At 36.8% G+C, this 12,563-nt stretch overlaps 1 pseudogene; it reads left to right on the forward strand.

The window, feature by feature from the left end:
* LOC130682195 (putative bifunctional UDP-N-acetylglucosamine transferase and deubiquitinase ALG13) overlaps positions 1 to 12,563 on the forward strand; it is a 105,928-nt pseudogene that overhangs the window by 78,418 nt on the left and 14,947 nt on the right.

The following is a 12,563-nucleotide window of genomic DNA, read 5'->3' on the forward strand; positions in this document are numbered from 1 at the left end:
TATTGAGTTCTTACCTGGAGTTTTGACTGGGGAAGGATCCACTTCCCTACTCACATGGTTCTTGGCAGCATTCCGTTCCTTTCAGCTGTAGGACTAAGATTTTTTTTCTGGCTGTCAGCTAGAGGTAACCCTCAGCTCTTTACTACATGGGGCTGGAGAACATGGCTACTTGTTTTCTTAGAGTCATAGAGCTACCAGCAACATAGTCATTACATTCTTATGTTAATGTAATGATACACATCCTATTGGTTAGAAGCAAACTTAGGAAGAGGGGAATCACAGAAGGGCATGATTATAGGGGCCATCTTTAGAGTGTTTCCCCACAGGGGGTATGAAATATAGGAGGTAATCTGCTGAGTATACTTTCAGAAAGGAAGCATAAAGGTAAATGTTGGGGTGAAAAAGTATTTGCCTCATTTTTAGAACTGAGCTACTTTAACCGCTAGGTGGTGCTACAGATGTCAGGCTTAAGACTTCTTAGCTTCTGCATTTATATAAAGCTCTTTGTTCTAAATCTTTTTAATTAGGACTGAAGAGTTAGGTGCCTGCTGCGATGCTGAAAATATGCCAGAGGAGTACAGTGAAGGAACAGATGAAGCAAAGGTTTGAGATTTTCTAGGGCAAAGAAATTTCATATTCTTGGCATATGGCATCATAACTTAAACTAGTTAAGGTCAAATAAGTCCATCCTAGTTAAATGGGGTGGTGGAAGAGTTGATGTTTTCCTTTGTGGAAGTCTTAATCTGAAAATGTAAAATACATGCTTAATTGTTCTCTCTATTTCTATTCTTCAGGAGTTGTAGATTTTTTTTCAAAGTAAACCAAACCCTTGATAAATTTCAGCTCTTTTCATGTTACATTACAAACCCAATAGATAATTAGTTTGTAATCAGTCTTCTGATGCTAAGGTTTCTTTTTGTCATTAAAAATATAATAACCCTGTTCTGCAAAGAAAATAGTTGATAACCATGGTTGAAGAAACAGGAAAAATGTTACCATCTGTATAGGCATAAAATCAAGCAAACCTTCCATTTGAAGCTAGCTATGTAGGACATTATTACAGTAATCACTGTGCATGCTTCAAGTGCTGATAATTTGCAGAAAGAATTGAACATAGTGAAATTCTCAGAAGTAGAAGAGTAGAAGAAGGTAATTCCTTTGGAAATCATAACAAATTTTGATGAAAGCAAACTTTTCAGATTTTTTCCCAGCGATTTTAGGGTATAGAAACACTTGCACCTCTGTGTGCATATCAAGATGAGACTCGTTGAATATTTGTGACTGAATCTTTAATGCTGGTCTGTATTGCATTGATTTATATATGTCATGTCTTGAGCTGTTGGCTGCTTTAGACAAAATTTCCCTTCTGCAGTCTTTTTAGATCATTTGCATAACTGCTTCTTTAGTCTCCTCACCTTTCAGATGCAATAAATAAAATTTATTTTCGCATACATTTATTCTTTTAATAAAGAAGGAAAGGAAGCCATATGTACAAATTTTTTTTAAAAAAAGAAAAGGAAGGAAAAGAACCTAATTCTTCCTTCTTCATAGAAGGAAGACTTAAGCTAAGGATGGGGAGTTTGTAGCATGATAATTTTTATTTTAGTCTCTAGGAAACCAGTCAAAGATGCCCTTCCCCTACAAGGTGCTCAAAGCCCTGGATCCAGAAATCTATCATAATGTAGAATTTGATGTTTGGTTGGACAGCATAAAAGGTAATGACATGTCAACAGAATACTTTTGAATCCTGACAGATCCAGGAGAATAATTTCGCAGATTGTTTCTAACAAGAGATGTTATTAGATGTCAATGTACTGTTATGTTAAAAAAAACCAGCCTGGGACTTTTTAGCTTAATACATGGTTTAAATCTAAAGAGGAAACAAATAAACTTAGAAGTGAGGATGGATCTTAGAATCTGATGTTTATCTGGGACATCAACTTTGCAAAGACTGTGTGGTGATAGTTTGTAGGTAGCTAGGACTACCAGACACTTAAAACTGGAAATAAGCTTATTTAAATTGTTAAGACTTCCCTCATTAATAATACATCAGATGTCTGCAAACCATGGCCTGTGGACCGAATCTGACCTGCCACCTGTTTTTATGTGTTCCATGAGATAAGAATGGTCTCTATATTTTTAAGTGGCAGAAAAACTTGAAAGAACAGTGTATTGTGACACATGAAAATTAAATGAAATTTAGATTTCAGTATCCAAATTTCAGTGACAGCGTTGAGTAGCTGGAACAGTCTTTGTGGCCCACAGAGGTTAAAACATTTACTATGTGGCTTTTTACAGAGAAAGGTTGCCAACCCTTAAAATAGGTCATTGTTTTCTCCTTTTTAGGTAACTAAGTTGATCAAAGTAAGCCTTAAGTTCTGCCTTCAAGGTAGCCCTTAATGTTTAATATTCAACAACTTGAACTTTGCTGAACCTAGCTATTGTTAACAATCTAGAATGAGGTTATGACCTCATGGAACACAAAGTGTTGTTAACAATAAGAGACTACTTGAGGAAGCTGTGTAGTGATACTTTTTTTTACCTTTATTTTTTAATTGAGGTGTGTTACTTTTAAATGGTACCTTCTTGGTGTTTGACCAATTCTAAGATTACAACCTCCAGTTTTCACCTATTTGTGTTTTGTAGAACAAAAATATTCTGGCAGGTCTCCTTAAATTGATTTAGAGAAAAACCCATGAAGAGGAATAGTATGACTCATTAAAACTTTTTTAAAAGAAACTTAGCTTATAGTGGTAGCATTATCAAAGACCCTGATAAAATTTACAAAATCAAATGATGTAGAGCACTTGAGCTTGAATCTTCATTTTCTCTTAATAGAACTTCAAAAACTGAATTACATGGAGTATGCTGGGAGACTGTACTTTTTGGGAGACAAGTGTCAGGTTAGTTCTTTCTTTAAAGAATTAGTAATATGTTTTTCCAAATAATCTGTGGCTTTAGTTATTAATATAAAGTTTAGAAAACTAATTTACAAAGTGCTAGAAAAATGTGCCTTCTAATGTTTGTGTTAAATTTTAATTACACATGTTTGTGATTACATATAAGGCTCTTTCAGCATGTGCTGCCTCCATTGAACCAGACTGCCAGTGTTGATTATCAACTGGTTTAATAAGTACACGTCTGAACTCCATTTGGGAGAACTGATCTTTTTATTTGGCAGAAGCCAGATAATGTCTACCAACCTGAGACTAGATATATTCTTACTGTCTCTTCCCATTTCAGGTTCACTTGGATTCAGGTGGAAGATACTATAATGCTTATATTCAGGAAGTTGGAAATGAGAACAGTTCAGTAACAGTCTTCATTGAAGAACTGGCAGAAAAGTGAGAATATAAAAAGTTGTTGAATTACCAAAATCTTTGGCTCTTGATGCTTTTTTGTTGAGAATTCCCAGCATGCTAGTAAAAGAACCCAAGTTATATCTGGTAGAAGCTTAAGATAACTTACTTCAAATTGTAAAAGCATATCCTGAAGTGTATGATGTTTCAGTATACGTACTTGTATAAAAGTTTCCAAATCCTAGGCATTAGCAAACTTATTAGGAATATTAATACAACAGAATTCTGGTATAAACCTGTTCAGATGAATTAGAAAGCTGCTTTGCTAACTGAGCCTCTGCCAGTTGAGAACATTAAATTAGTTTATGCTGTCCTAACAACCAAAGAAATCTCAGGCTTAAACCAATAATGTTCATTTCTTGTTTAGCATGGTTACAGTCTGTCAGCAAAGAGGACCCAGTCCAGTAAAGTCTCTATCTAGGCCTATGTTTCCATGATCACAGTTAGGGAATGAGACCATGACAAATCATTTGAATGTTCTTCAGGTATCTGCTCACATTTTATAGGCTAAAGTGGGTTACACAGATGAGCCTGAAGTCAGTGGGGGTGGGAAAATATAATCATCTTCCAAGGAGAGGGAACAAGTATTTGTAAACTTTATATCACAATCTCTCCTCTGGAACAGGATACATGCTATAAATAGCTATGAAATTGTACAAACTATTGTTAGATTTTCTAGTCTGAATAGAAAACCTTAACGGATAGCTAGTGTCAATGGTTTAAGAGGAATACACTTGAAAATGAAGCAGGAGGGGTTGGGGTATGTGTAACTACTGAGAATCGAGTCTTGTTGCAATGGCTTCATGGTGACATCTTTAAAATTTTAAGGCATGTTGTTCCACTGGCTAACTTAAAACCAGTTACCCAAGTGTCACCTGTTCCTGTCTGGAATCCTGTGCTTGTTCAGAAAGGAAGAAGTTACCAGAAAACTTCGGGGATCTATGGCCCAGAAATGGGTTTGTATACTGAAGGTTTTATTATTTTCCCCTTCTTGTACTTGTCTATATTGTATTTTTTTTAAGGTATAACATAAGTCTTGTTCTAAGATAGGGTTTCTCAACTTTAGCACTGCTGACATTTTGGGACAGATAATACTTTGTTTTGGGACGTGATCCTATGCATTGTAGGGTGTTTACCTGCATCTCTGGCCTCTGTCCATTGAATACTGGTAGCATCCTCTCCCCCGTTGTGCCAACGAAAAATGCCTCCAGACATTGCCAAATGTGCCCCAAGTAGCAAATTTATCCCTGATTGAAAATCAGGTTCCCAGGGGATTTTGTATAAAGTTAAGCTGATATAGATTTTAGAGACAAAAGATTTCTCAAAAGAATGAGGAAAAACACCTCACAGAAGCAGCCAGGGATATTAATAGGCATAATTTCTTGGATAATAGTAATGTAAGCAATGAGAATGACTTTTTTGAGGACCAAAGTTGCCTATACAAAAGATAGAGTTGAGATGTCTATTGATAGAGATTACCTGCTCATTTTGCTCTTCCAAATACAAAATTTCCCTCCCTGTATTTATTTGGTTTGTTAAAAAAAAATCCGATAGTTTTAGGCATTTGTGAGAGTTGGGAGGAGACACTACATCTTTTGGTTTGGTTATGAAGTTTATTTGCTGCCTCTTGGTTTGCCTGAAAGCTACGTCAGACGTGAACATGAAGCAATGGAAGAAGATGTTCAAGAAAGTTAGAGGAAAGGAGATTCATATGACTATGGCTTACATCGAGGGAGACACTTCGTTCCCGCCAAGACTTCAGCAGAGTACGCATTACGGGCATAACCAGTCACAGGAAGCTGGCAGTACTACGTCTAGTGAATATTCTCATCCTCAACATTCATCTCAGAGACCCAGTTGGATATATGGGATGCCCAGGTAAGGCTTTACTGACTTTAACGATAATGTACATCTCTATTTAAATACTGTAAATCATTCCTGGACAGAATTACTGTAGAATTTAGAAATATCTTAATAGTTTACATTTCTCTTATAATATCTGCCTAAAGGGAGCATAGAGGATAGAAGTTATGTATACTTAAATTCTCATCTAATAGATGTATTGGAAGATAAGTATTCTCAGAGTCTAGGGAAATGTGGAGCAGTTGGAAGAGATGCTAGGTGATAGAATGCTATCAAGGTGAGCGCCGTAAGTGTGGCATTATATTCTTGAATGATGGATAGACCTAATACCAGTGGTGAGGAGAGCAAGGTTGTATTTGGATGATTTTAGAAAGATGTTGTTTATTCTGTTTAACTTGAAGAACTGACTTCTCAAGCACTACTGAATAAAGAATTATATTTTCCCATCCCTCTGTTCTTAGGGATTCATCTTGCTTTATAAATAGGCACGATGTGGAGGGCCCTAAAGTTGGTTTTTACTCTGGCCCAGGTAAAAGGTGCTGCCAGAGCTATGATAACTTCTCCTATAGATCTCGGTAAGTGAATATTCAGTGTTGAAAGAGAAAATGGGTAAGTTTGGCTTCATTGCTAAGTAACAAATATGTGATCGAAATTTTTTTAAAGTTTCAACATTGAAATGTTTTAATTGTTATTTAGAAATTAGAAACAAGTTACTATCATGTTCTGTCATTTTTTTCTCCTTCTCATACTCTGAAATACTTAAGTTCCTTTAGGCGTAGTCAGCGCCAAATGCATTGTGTGAATAAGAAGAGTGAGAATAGCTTTGCTCCCGAGAATGGACAGATGCCCAGGGACTTGGAAGAAACCATTACTGTTTGTGAAGTTGAAGAAGAGAGTGGGACTGCTTATCCAACTATAGCTGTAAGTAGGTCAAAGCTTCACTCAAAAAGCTGTTTACCTTTCCCTTTTCCTTTTTTTTAAAATAAAGGCTATGTGGATAAATTTTAGCTTTTTACACAGACAACCAAATAAAGCCCTTCTGATAAACATGAGTTTTGCATCTTAGAGCTTTTAAAGGTGAAAAACTTATTTTTTAAGCTGTTCTTAGAGATTTGTTGATAGAGGTGGACAAATAATTTGGGCAGTATTTTCTGTTTTCTTGATTATTATTTCTTCATTTTTCTAATGTCCAGTACATTTAATATATTTATAACTCTCTTCTCCTGACTACAGAGGCAGAGAACTGCATGTGTATGTTTATGTGTGTGTGTGTCTTTGGTACAGAATCATGGAGGACCCTCTACAATGGTGCCTGTTCCTTCGAGACACTATGTTGCAAGGCAAGGACATAGCTCAGGCACACAGACTTTGAATTCAGAGGAGGGCAGTGACCAGAATGACAATGGTGAGTCAGTTACAATTAAATAAATTGTTTTTTTTTTTGAAGATGATTCTGTGGCATCGTAGATTCAAAGTTTTGTGGGTATATATTCTGGTTTTTGAAAGTTACCAGTTCTTGTCTTAGAGCTTAGGTTTTTGAAGATGTTTTGGTATTTTTTAGAAGAACAGACTTCTATTTCTGTAGGCCACTAAATCGTTATAACTTATTTTCAGGTCTCTGCATATGTCTTTAGTGAATTTGATTTGGTGGTACTCCAGTATGGAAAACAACTATTCCTTATTAGTAAAACACTATTCATGTTGTCCTCACAATTTGTATAACTACTGTAGGCTTTTCACATGACTAGCTATTATTTTACGAGATTTCTATGAGATAACTCTTTCATCCGAAGTAATCTGCTTTGTTTATGAACATTACTATTCATTGAATCCTATTGACCATCCACTGTACTAAGTAATTATATTGATAATTTAATAAAATACTTTATCCCTCTGATGGATGTGGTGTCCTTATTTTGTATATGAGTAAACTGAGATAGAAAGGGTAAGTGACATGGCCAAAGTCATACCCTTGGTAAGTGACAGAGATTTATATTTTTAATAATTGCTCCATTTAGATATCTGCATACCATACAATTCACCTATTTAAAGCATACAATTCAGTGGTGTTTAGTATAGTCAGTGTTGCATACCAATCATCAGCACAATCAATTTTAGAACATTTTAATCATCCCAAAATGAAACCCTGTACTCATTAGCAGCTACTCCCCATTTTCTGCCCATCTGCCTCCACCCAGCCCTAGGAAACCACCAGTCCGATGTCTGTCTGAATGGATTTGTCTATTCTGGACATTTCATGTAAATGGAATCATGTAATATGCGGTTCTTTGTGACTGGCAGAGATAATTTTGAATTTAGGTTTGTCTGGCTCTAAAATGTATACATATATGCCCTTAACGGTTGTTACAGTGCCTCTCACCACAAGTGTGCTTATTTTTACCATTTTACTGTAAGGTGGCATGACAGCTGAAGCATTTCTGGAGGAATTGGGTGATTAAAGAGATGCAAAGCAGCTGAATGACTTAATAGTCAAGTTGCTTAATTTCTTGTGATGCTCCTCTTTCTGTTACTTATGTAGAAGGAAATAGATATTTCTAGAAATTTAATAAGAAAACATATAGCACAGGATCAATCTGTGAAGACTTTGTAGGTGCATGTGCTTAAGGATATGTACTCTCTGCTCTTTTACTCAGCATGGTCCTTTTGTCTTCACCCTTTATCCTGGTGGGTACCTTCAGATGTACCGCTCACTTGTAGTGGCATAATCACAGTCTTTGTTTCTCACCTTAAATCCTGATGTTTGGAGTGGTTGCATGCATGTGTGTTTGATAAGTGATGTGTTTAAGAATCAAATCCAGTATTGACCTGTGGGATTTTGCTTGGTGGAAAACTGTCCAGTTGAAGATTGACTTTCTCTGCATTTCAATGGCATAGCAATCTTAAAGTAAAGTACCTGAGTCCACTAAGCCATCCTTTGAGAACAAACCGATTTTAAATGTATTATTTACCTGAAACAGGTGGAAAAAACAGATGAGGCATGACATATCTGTAATGTTTAACCTTCTCAAACTATGGATTATACTCAGATTACTTTGTACACCATTTATTCTTATGTCAAGCACCGTGTCCTTTTCACCCATCCCCACCTATTGATGAGCTGTTATCCATGTCTTACGGTGAAGAAATTGAGATACAAACTAAATAACCTGCCTAAAGTAATACAGTTCATCAGGATTCAAATATAGACAGTCCTAACTCTAGAGCAATGAACTTAATCACTGGAAAAATTGGACATAGCTGTTTTTCTTTTTTTAACCTCTGCCTGACCTCTAAGAGCTAAGGGAATTTTCAGAGGAGAGATATGTATTGTTTACAGCCAATTTCTGGCTGTAATATCTCCAATCACTTGTTTCAAGGATGTATACATTTTGGCTTTGAACACGTATCAATAAAACTTGAGAAAAAGCAAGTTTTATTTGGCCATTTGGCTCTGCTGAGCTAAAAAGCCCTACACGAACATCCTTCTTCTGTCTTTTATACAATTGCAAAGAATATATGTATCCTTCAGGTCAGTGAGATCTAGATGTAATCTGACATTAATCATTATTTTATAAAATTTCAGACTCTAAAATAATGCTCACTTTTTACTTTACTTTGGCTATATTCTCTAGAACCAGACTACGAAACTTCAGATGTTCATAGCACAACTGAATCTACAGCAAACTTGGTAGGTATTTAACAGTAATGGCCAGCACCTATAGCTCCTACTGTGTACTAGGGCACAGTTCTAACAGCTATACATATAAATATATTTTAATCATAACAGTCCTGTAAGGTATTTAGGGTATCATTCCCATCCTAAGGATGAAGACACTGAGATCCAGAAATTAAGTAACTCATTCAAGATCACACCCCTTTTCCAAAATTAATCTGTTTACAGATATTCCTAATACTTGTCAATACAAGAGGAAATTAAAACATCAGGCATGATATTTTAGAGGATTTCATCGTGCTTTTGTATTAGTAGGAATGGTCCATAATCTCACTTAATATAACAAAAGTTTGCTTCTTGGTCATGCTGCATGTCCAGTGGAGGTCTACAGGAGGGCTCTGCTCAGGGACTCAGGCTGATGGAAGCTCCAACCATGATTTCCAAGGCAGGAACCAAAAGGTAGTGAATGGTGCACTGCCTCTTACAGCTTCCACCTGGAGATGCTATGAGTCACTTTCTTTGCACTTCTTTTTCATCAGCCAGAGTATGTCCCACCGAAGAATCTAACTTCTCTGTGCCTGGAAGTCAAAAAGCTGGAAATATTTTAAAAGCACTTAAGGACTAAAACAGTTCAGCTCAAACTCCCTCCTATAGGCAGAATGCTTGATTTCACCTGAAGGGTGTCAACCTCAAAATCATGTTCAGTGTAATTAAACTCAGTCCAAGGTTTCTGGGAAATGTGTAGTGCTTTCTGTATTGTGTCCACATGTGGCTCCTCTTGATCTGGAAGCCTAAAATTAAAGAGACAAAATAATTTACCTCCTACACACCCAGGTTATGACAGGGGAGTGGGGACTGAAAAACTGCAGTAAAAATTCCCACTTGGGGAAAATGGGAGAAACATTACCTGCTTGTAACAAGTGTGTTATGATAGACAGACATTGTGAGGACCCTCAGCTGAGGCCTGGGGACTGCTCCCCAGAGGGGCTCCCTCGTTCACTGTTTTCTAGAACTCTTCGTTACTCAACCTACTTTTTACTTATAGGAAATTGGGGGCCCAAGGGACATTTTATCTCAGTTGCACAGTTTTAGTTGTTACAGTTTCTTCGACTGATTTACTATGCTGCTGCTTTGGTTCCTGTTAGTTTCAAGTGCCAATAGCCATACTGCTAGTTCTTTTTTTTAAATAGATATACTACTTAGATTTGCTATAATTCTTTGCTTTCTTATTCCTATGTCTCTCTCTTACCTAACTGCAGATACCTTGAGCTTATCAGGAATTGATGGAAGATCCATCTTTGGATGCTTTTTCATGAGCCATTTTGGTAAAGTTCAAGATTCATTAGGTGCTATATCCTTAGTTTGGATTCTTGCTTTGAAGCCAAGTTTTAACTGTTCTTTGTTGTTCAGAGCATTTATCAATTTTATGTGTATAGTTGTGTGTTGAAGCAGTTTCTTCAACCCTACAAGTTTCTGTATTCAAGTACTCTATTCCCTTCATTTTTGCCTGCAAACTACTTTTATATACATGTCTGTCTTAGGATACCTTATTAAACTCGTCTACTAGTAATCACAATATGAAACTTACATTGTTTTCTAAATCTCTTCCCCCAATGGCTTCAAGTTCATAATCTTCTCAAGTTAGGTTTTTGTTACAGCAGCACCCTACTTCTAGTTACCAGCTACTGTTTAGTCAGGTTAGCTGTAGTACCAACCTCCGAAAATCTCAGCAGCATCACACAGGAAAGTTTTCTTGCTGATATTGTATGTCCAGTGCAGGTTAGTTGCAGGCCTTTGTTCATCATAGTCAGTCAGGGACCCAGACTGTTGGACTTGGGCTTTCACAGTCACCTTGGCAGGGCTAAAGATAGGAAATTGAACACTGGTTCTTAGTATTTCTGCTTGTATTTCATTGGCCAAGCAAGTCACATGGCCATACCTCACTTTAGATGAGGCCAGAAGAGCAACCTACCATGTACCCAGGAGAACTGGAATATTTGTGAAGAACTTGAATAACTACCCTCCGTTCTCTAACTTTGATAGCTTCAGGTACAAGATTTTTGTTTTTACTGTTTAGGCCATCTTATGAAGGTGAAAACTATGATGTGTAATTCTTTTCCCCTTACTTCTCCTTTCCTTTCTTTGCCCCATCTAGAGAAATAGGTTTTTCCCCCTCCATCATTACTAGTCTCATATCACGTGTCTCTTAAAATAGCCTTTCACTTAAAATAGCGACTTGCACAAAAAAATGAAGAAAACAAGTAAAAAATCTTAACATCAGGGATAATAAGAGTAGACATTTCTTTCTGTTCACTTATTTTCACTTGCCACATGTTCTCTTTTGTTCTGAATTTACTTTATCATACATCACCAGTAGCTTTCAATCTCTTCATAATGTGCTCCACTTCTACCCTCTAGTCACCAAATCCATAGCAAGTTCCTAAGTAATTTTTTCACAGCATTCTGAGGGGAGAGGACCAATGCAGAACTTAGAGATTTCTGGGCACAGGACTTCTGAAAAACTGTGAACATTTATTCTTACATCTTATTTCCATGCCCAGTTCTCAACTAAATATTTTCCTAGAGTTTTAACATTGATACTGGATCTTCAGAGCCAGGGCCAAAGATTGCTTTTTGGCAGGTGCTTTGGCTGTAGTTGAACAGACTTTAGAAACGTGCAATCTTACGTCCATGTAAGTTAGACTCACCTTTGTCACAGTGTGATTCCTCTTGTTTCCTGTGATTACTTCCCTTGATACCCTCTGAGTTATCATTATTACCAATTTACACTGCTAGTTTTTCTTTCTGTCATGACAGTTTGCCATGCATAACTCTGAGCATTTTTAAATCATTTTACTTTGACAAAGACAAGGTCTTGAACCAGAGGGGAGCAGTGTTTGCACTATACTACATCCTTCTTGGATAGGATGTGGCTGAACACCAGATACCTACCTTTGTCCTAAGTTACATCTTCGAATGGCATGCTTTCTTTTAGCAAAACTGCTGCTGGTCCTACTGATGTTGAAGCTTCTAAGGCAAGGAAGGCCACGAAGAAAGTGTTTACATTACAGTCCTCCATATTATTTTAGTATCTATGTTGGGACTAGAGTTGCATATGATCAGGATCTCTGTAGATCAGAAATAGAGCAGTCACCTCAGTCAGGCAGCAGATTGATACCTTCTGGAATATTACCTTAGTAGTCACTTCCAAATTTGAATACTTTGAGGGTATACCATATTCGCTTAATTTTAGGAGATGTTGAAACACAGCAGATTTTTTTATTAATGTGTTGTTTGTTTTCTTGATTTCCCTTCATTTAACTATATTTCTGTATTCATTAAAGTCTCTTCAGGACAGAGGACCATGTTCTATGTCTCCTCAGGACACAGTTACCTCATACAACTACCCCCAGAAGGTAATCTTCATTGTGTTATCAAGCAGTTGCAATGGTCTGTACAGAGGAGAATCATTTTTTTCCCCTTGTTCACTTTGCCCTTCATCGTACTTTCAAGAAGCTGCTTTTATTTCTATATTAAGTATTATTGTACTTTGTGGTGCCTGGCACAATGAGTAGTAAATTCATTCAACAAATTGAGCATCTATTGTGATCAAGACACGGTTCTGTGTGCTGGCATTAGACTACTCATATTCTACTCTGGATCTCTTG

The sequence above is a fragment of the Manis pentadactyla genome, chromosome Y, assembly GCF_030020395.1.
Source record: "Manis pentadactyla isolate mManPen7 chromosome Y, mManPen7.hap1, whole genome shotgun sequence".
Lineage (NCBI taxonomy): Eukaryota > Metazoa > Chordata > Mammalia > Pholidota > Manidae > Manis > Manis pentadactyla.